This window comes from Solanum verrucosum, unplaced genomic scaffold (assembly GCF_900185275.1).
Source record: "Solanum verrucosum unplaced genomic scaffold, falcon-dt-bn FXZP01000239.1, whole genome shotgun sequence".
Lineage (NCBI taxonomy): Eukaryota > Viridiplantae > Streptophyta > Magnoliopsida > Solanales > Solanaceae > Solanum > Solanum verrucosum.
Window position 1 is genome coordinate 1,290,791 of NW_026020009.1, and position 7,500 is coordinate 1,298,290.

Genomic DNA, 7,500 nt, shown 5'->3' on the forward strand with positions numbered 1-7,500 from the left:
ATCTACTTCAAAAGAAACTTGTCTAAAATTACCTATAGGTGGTAGGGGTCGGGTTATTGATGTAAGGTGGATCCAGAAAAAGGGTGGTTCTAGTTATAATACCGAAACGATTCGTGTATATATTTCACAGAAACGTGAAATAAAAGTAGGCGATAATGTAGCTGGAACACACAGAAATAAAGGTGTCATTTCCAAAATTTTGCCTAGACAAGATATGCCTTATTTACAAGATGGAAGATCCGTTGACTAATCATTCTATGGGTATAAAGGTTTACATCTTTGAACGGTTATAATTTTTAGACGTAATGGATCTTGAAGTACTATTTATGCATCTCCTTGACCAAATCCGCCTACATTAGGATTACTCATTAATGGTTGATAAAATTTGATAGATTCGCCCTCGGAAACAAGAAGTTCTAGTCCGGGAGGGATAATATCAACCACTTGACATCCCTCTGACACATCTGTTATGGTTATCTCATAACCCCCTTTTCTTTTCGTATGATTTTGCTTACTATACCTGCTATTGTAGCATTATAAACTGTATTGTTACTATTGTTGCCGTCGGCATAAATCTAAACCCTTCCCCTGTTCCCGCCTACGTATATAGGATATTTTAAGAAGTGAACATCCTTCTTAGTAGCAGGGTCCGTGGAAAGATTAGGGAAGGTTATTTCACTATATTTTTTACCAGGGACATGGCCTACCACAAGAATATTTGTTTTATTGGGACGATGGATCTGAAAAGATAAATTGCCAATCTTTTCTTTCATCTCAGTAGAAATACAATCGGGAGGGGCTAATTCAAACCCCTCAGGTAAAATAAGAATAACCCCGACGTTCAACCCCCTTTTTTACCATTAGTAAGAACCTATTTCAGTTGCATATCATAAGGAATTCGAACAACTGCTTCAAATACAGTATCAGGAAGTACCGCTTGTGGAACCTCAATTTCGACGGGCTTATTAGCTAAATGGCAATTGACACATACAATACGCCCAATCGCTTCTCGTGGATTTTCATAACCCTGTTGTGCAAAAATGGGATATGCACTTGAAATGGACGTTCGAGTTAAGATATATATCATGAGCGATATGGAAATAGATCGAGTAATCTGTTTCTTTAGCCAAGAAAAAGCATTTCTAGTTTGCATGGTCCAATCATTGATCGCGAAAATTTCTACAATAAATTGGGTAGGTCGCTAGTATAGTTCCCTAGCCACGATTCTGCTATTTGCTGGAATAATCTAGGATGAATCTTCCCGATGGTTAGAAATAGGAAGAGTAAATATGATTTTCAATACTTTGCTTATGTACAACTACAAAGTACCAAGCATTCTAATTGGATTAGATTAATATCAATGGATCCTTTATCATTCAGTTATTGAATCATAAATTAGTAAAATTGATGGAGACAGACTAGTTAAATAACGAAAAAGCCAATATTTAAAACATGTATAAAAAATTACTGGAAAGATGCAAACAAGAATAGTTATAGTTTGCTCATTCGCAACAACTCCAACCTCGTTATAGATAGAGCATATAGCGATAACCCAACCTGGGGGTGAATGATATCCTAGAAAAAACTCAGTTACTAGAAGAAGACACAAAGCTTTTGTTGTGTCACTTAAGTTATATAGGAATTCTTGAGCCCAAGAGTTAAGAATAACAAGTTTTTCCTTACCCAAAATTGAATACCCGCTTAGAATACCAAACCAGATGATATTTGTTGAGAAGTGCAAAATTGTATCATACGATTCTCATTTTGTATCGTGATTAATTGGATCGTTTCTTTATGGATTCCTATCCCAAACTCTTCGACATGTGTTTCCTAGTATGCCTTGATCATTTCGTCCAAGAAGAGGAGTTCCTGTAATTCTCTGAATTTTTCTGGAAGACTCTTTTCTTGAATATTATTCAAGACAATTTGGGATTACCCAGTATTGCACCAATTAGTAACCCAAGATTCTAGACATTTATTAACGGAGAAAGAAATCCACCAGGGCAAAAATACTATAGATGCAAGATAGAAAAGAGGAGTGAATGCTTTCTTTTTTGCCATTTTTTCGTCTGTAAATTGTTAATCAACCCATTCGTACACTCTATGCGATCGAATATTTACTACACACATGAGTTTAATACAAGGTATCGAACTTATGAATCTATTTTCTTTGTGATTTTGTGGTTAGTCTTTGAATCTAGAAAGAATACAAAAATAGGCTAAGAATTCACTTCAAATGAATAAATTTAGAATATTGTTTCCTGATATCTCAATTGGTCAAATTAAAAATAAAGTGTATCCTTTCGATGAATGATCGAAAGAACCACTTTAAGTAATGAATATTATTCAGATTTTGAGACGAAAGAACTCTTTTGCTATCAAAATGTCCAATATTTCAAAAAAAATTCACTGATTACCCATAGTCAGGAATAGAATAATTGAGGGAAAGATATTAGGATGATAAAAAAAAATGACTGGCAAAGGATAAATTGGTTAGTTCTCAGTATTTAATTAAGAAATCCAATCGTTAGTCATTAAAGAATACAAAAGAAAGAATTTCAAATTTATAAGATACGATCTATCTGGATCTAAAGTGTCAATTCCAACAAATATTGAACTAAAAAAAATTCTTGCTTTCGAAATGGTTTACCCTTTGAGACGAATCTATTATTTTGATTTGTTATTTTTTATTGAATTGTGTGCGCATAAAGACCATAAAACGCATAAAGACCATAAAAAGAGTTTCGTTTTATGGTTCTTTCATATATGCTTTCATTAATTGAATGAATGGTCGGATTCTCAGTTTATCAAAATACTTCAATTGCTACACGCAGGAAATAGGCTAATTCAGTAGCCTTTCGTTCAATTTCTCGTGGAGTCAAATTCTCATCAGTACGGGTCAAGGGAATGGACCCCTGGCCTCGGATGTCCATATAAAGAACACGACGAGCATAAATACCCTCTTTAACTTCTATTCTAACGGATTGACTCTCTTTTATAAGGAATCGAAGGAATATACGAGACGATTTTTACCCGAAAATCCCCAACGAAAAATACAGACTATTCCTTCCTTTCTATCGAATAGATCATAACCACTACCTACATTCCAGGAAATTTTGCACCAAAAATAAGAGCTAATAAAGAGACCCGCAATTCCGTAGAAAGACATAACGATTCCTTGTGAAAAAAAGATAGCAAATTTCTACCAAGATAACTGGAAGTTCCAACTAATAAGACGCCTAATGAACCTAAAAAAAGGATCAAGGCCCAGCAGAAATTACTTATTTTTCGAGACCCCGTTATAAGTTCTATCCATATTTCGTCTGATCGCCAAGTCATTCTTTATTCGATTGCATTTTATTGGAATTGAGATAATACCCCAGAGAAATTTGACTTTACGTTTTTGTTTCCGAAGTAACTCTCATCAACTAGCACTATTTTGAGGTGAACTAGCACTAGTTTGAGGTCAACCTTTAGGAGTAATTCATCAAATTGGTTAAATCTAAAATAATAACATACTTTATTTAATACGATCCCACTATACATATCGATATAAATATAGATTCACCGACTATATTTCAGCCATCCAGAGATCCTGATCTATTTGAAAATTGCTAGAATTGATATATCCATATATCATGCTTCTGCGGGCATAAGAGTTTTTTCCTTTATGTTCGGTGGAAATCACATGTTATACTATATTCCAATAAATAGATATCTGTGTTATGGTATAAGTCCACATTTAAAAAAAAAAATATGGATGAAATTAGGTCCCAGTGGATCTAAACAATCTTGTTTTTTTTAACATGAAGAAATAAAGAAGCCATTGCAATTGCCGGAAAGACTAGGCCTACTAACGGCACAAAAATAGATGGAAGGTTCAAATTTGTCATAGAGGGGTACCTTGATTTACTATTTGTATATGTTATTATGTTATTATATAAATAAAGATATCTTGTAATAATTATAATTAAATTAAGAATTTGAATTCTAATTAGATAATATTTATTATTAATTGAATTTGAAGAATTTTAAATTATTAGTATTGATCGAAGTATCGATATATCTAAATCTAACTGAGTACGTATAATCAGAATAAATGCAAAGAATGTAGAACTGTAGAACTAAATAAATGGAGCTATTCATCTCCTCCATGAGAAAGATATGTATGATAATGATAATAAACTTTATTATTTTTCTTCATTTCTTTGTCTTTTGTTCTTGTCTTCCAATTTTCTAAAAATAGATAAAGAGTTTTTTACCGATTATCGAAGGATTCGTTCGAATCTGACCCAACATGGATTTTTAGCTAAAATGGTTTTTCGGTAGATAGAGAAAGATACAAAACTCTATTATCTATATTGAAATTTCAAATTATATACCTAAGACAAGACCAAATTCGTTTTATTTTACTAATTTCACTAAAGGAAGAACTCACTCTTGGTGATAAAGGTTTCTTGATTCGTAATCAGAAATATAGGTCAAAAAAAGAGTTATCCTCAACTTTTGTTTTGATTCTTTCTACAATTCGATCTTCTATCACCAAAGAAAAGGCCATTATTATCTTATTTACTTTGATTCCGATAAACTAACTACTTTTTGCTACAAACACAAAAAAAAAATTGAACTTAGTGCTCTACTTGATTTTGCTTGACTTTTGATTCAAAGGAAAAAAGGCGCGGAACTTAAATAACTCACTCAGAACTCTTTTTAAAAGATTACGTAGTACAATTAGGTCGAATAAACCCTTCTGGAATAAGTATTCAGCTGCTTGTGAATCTTCGGGTACTGTTTATTCAATGTTTGTTCAATTACTCTTTTACCTGCAAATGCAATGTAGGCATTGGGTTTAGCAATAATGATATCCCCCAACATACCAAAACTAGCTGTCACTCCACCAGTTGTTGGAGATGTAAGGATTGATACATAAAATATTTTTTTATTTAATTGATAATCATATAAAGCAGATGATATTTTAACCATTTGCATCAAGCTCAAACTTCCTTCCTGCATGTGCGCCCCCCAGAAGCACACACTATAATAAGAGGTAAATTTTGATTGGCAGCGTGTTCAATTAAATGGGTGATTTTCTCTCCGACACAGATCCCATACTACCCCCCATAAACTAAAAATCCATAACCCCAATTGCTACGGGAATGTCGTTTAGTTGGCGTATGCCTGTTTGAACAACCTCGGTTAATCCTGTCTTTCTTTGATAAGAATCAATACGATCTTTATAAGGCTCCTCCTCCGAATGAAATTCAATGATCCAGCGAGACCATGTCTTCATCCGTAGGATCCCAAATACCCTGATCGATCAAAAGTTCTATTCTATCCGAACTACTTATTTTCAAATGATATCCACATTATTCACAAATATTCATTTTTGATTTCAAATTGCATAGTATCATAAATGGTGATCCCAGGTATTACCGAGCCCCCAGGAGAGTTTACAAACAAATATAGCTCTTTGTTCTCATCCTCCATACTGAGATACATCATAAGACCAATAAGTTGATTCGAAAGATCGGTACTAATCCCTTGGCCTAAAAAAAATTATCTTTCTCGATAAAATCGGTTGATTAGGGTCAAATTGTATCCCTTAGGAACCGTACATGCGCCTTTTGATGCATACGGTTCAAAAAAATTGTGAATTAATGTATAGATTCCAGTCCTCTTTCTATTTTTCTACAAGGGCTCTTTCTTACTTCTAACGAAAGGGCTTTTCTTCAATCTTTCAATAAAGATGAGTTTTTACTACTTTTTGATATTTTTTATTTTCCATTATAAAATTCGAAGTTATAAGAAAGGGTCATTAAACTTATCGAATTAACTTCTCATTGATGTATTCTTTCATCGAGATTTAATCCAAACCGCGATGGTATTTTCTTGTTCCTGAATTGGTCTGTTTCATCTTTTTGAGGTTTATGCTCTACTCCGGGTAAAGATCCACCCGATTTGGATTTGTACATATAGGACAAATGCTCCCATTACCATTTCTTTTTGTATTTCTTTTTTTTGCAATTCATTTTATAGAAGTTGTTATTAGAGTTGAGATAACTTTGTTTGACAATTAGGATCTCTTTACAAAGAAAAAATATGAATAGCAATTATAGATATCTTACCAATCCAATTGGTTTTTTTCTAAACGAAGCTTGGATACTTCATTTATTTAGTCCAACCAAGCCAATCATAAATTATTCTAATCGATAATAGTAATATGAATCCCCTAAAAATGGATATAAATGCACTTCACGCTCCAAATTTTTGATGATTCAATTTATCTTTCTTGGGCGAAACGGGAGATATCTCGATCGGGGGAGAGAACGGGGAAATACCATATGACCCAATATATCTGACAAGTCGCACTATACGTCAACCCAAGATGAAATTGGATCTCCAGGATTTGGAATAGAACTTTTTGAACACCAATAGACATTAAATGAAAGAACGAATTAAATACTATATTTCACTTTGAGGTGGAACCGTAACAATTTTTTTTTATTGTCTTTATAATATTCATATTGGTTTTTATCGTATTTATTTTATCCATAGATTCTCAAAATTCATAAAGAAAGACAGAATGAATAAACTCAAATTATTACGAATAGGTCTTTCTAATGAAAATAAGTATGGACTCATTCGCTCATAGAAAATGGGATCAACTCCCCCATTGCGTATTGGTACTTATTGAGTATAGAATAAATCTGCTTCTCTTTGTTCCTACGACATAATTGTTCCATTATTACCAACAGAATAGAAACCCTTGTTTGGAAATAATTTACTCAAAAGAGTGGTCCATAGGATAGTCATATTATAGTCTTTTCCAATGCAATAAAGTTACGTAGTGTTCATTTATATTTGATATAAGGGGTATTTCCATGGGTTTGCCTTGGTATCGTGTTCATACCGTTGTATTGAATGATCCTATCGGTTGCTTTCTGTTCATATAATGCATACACTTTGGTTGCTGGTTGGGCCAGTTCGATGGATCTATATGAATTAGCGGTTTTTGATCCTTCTGATCCTGATCTTGATCCTATGTGGAGACAGGGTATGTTCGTTATACCCTTCATGACTCGTTTAGGAATAACCAATTCATGGGTGGTTAGAGTATCAGAGGGGGACTGTAACGAATCCAGGTATTTGGAGTTACGAAGGTGTAGCGGGAGCACATATTGTGTTTTCTGGCTTATTCTTTTTGGCAGCTATCTGGCATGGGTGTATTGGGATCTAAAATATTTTGTGATGAACGTACATGAAAACCCTCTTTGGATTTGCCAAAGATCTTTGGAATTCATTTATTTCTCTCAAGGGGTCGCTTGCTTTGATTTTGGTGCATTTCATGTAACAGGCTTGTATGGTCCCGGAATATGGGTGTCCGATCCTTATGGACTAAGGGAAAAGTACAACCTGTAAATCCAGTTGGGGCGTGGAAGTTTTGATCCTTTTGTTCCAGGAGGAATAGCCTCTCATCATATTGCAGTAGGAACATTGGGC

At 33.8% G+C, this 7,500-nt stretch overlaps 3 pseudogenes; 2 read left to right on the forward strand and 1 right to left on the reverse strand.

Annotated features, from left to right (window-relative positions):
* Nucleotides 1–250, forward strand: part of LOC125819772 (DNA-directed RNA polymerase subunit beta-like) — a 2,952-nt pseudogene extending 2,702 nt beyond the window's left edge.
* Nucleotides 251–4,323: 4,073 nt separating this feature from the next.
* LOC125819818 (acetyl-coenzyme A carboxylase carboxyl transferase subunit beta, chloroplastic-like) lies at nucleotides 4,324–5,411 on the reverse strand (annotated as a pseudogene).
* Nucleotides 5,412–6,881: 1,470 nt separating this feature from the next.
* The window catches only part of LOC125819819 (photosystem II CP47 reaction center protein-like), a 2,254-nt pseudogene continuing 1,635 nt past the window's right edge, over nucleotides 6,882–7,500 (forward strand).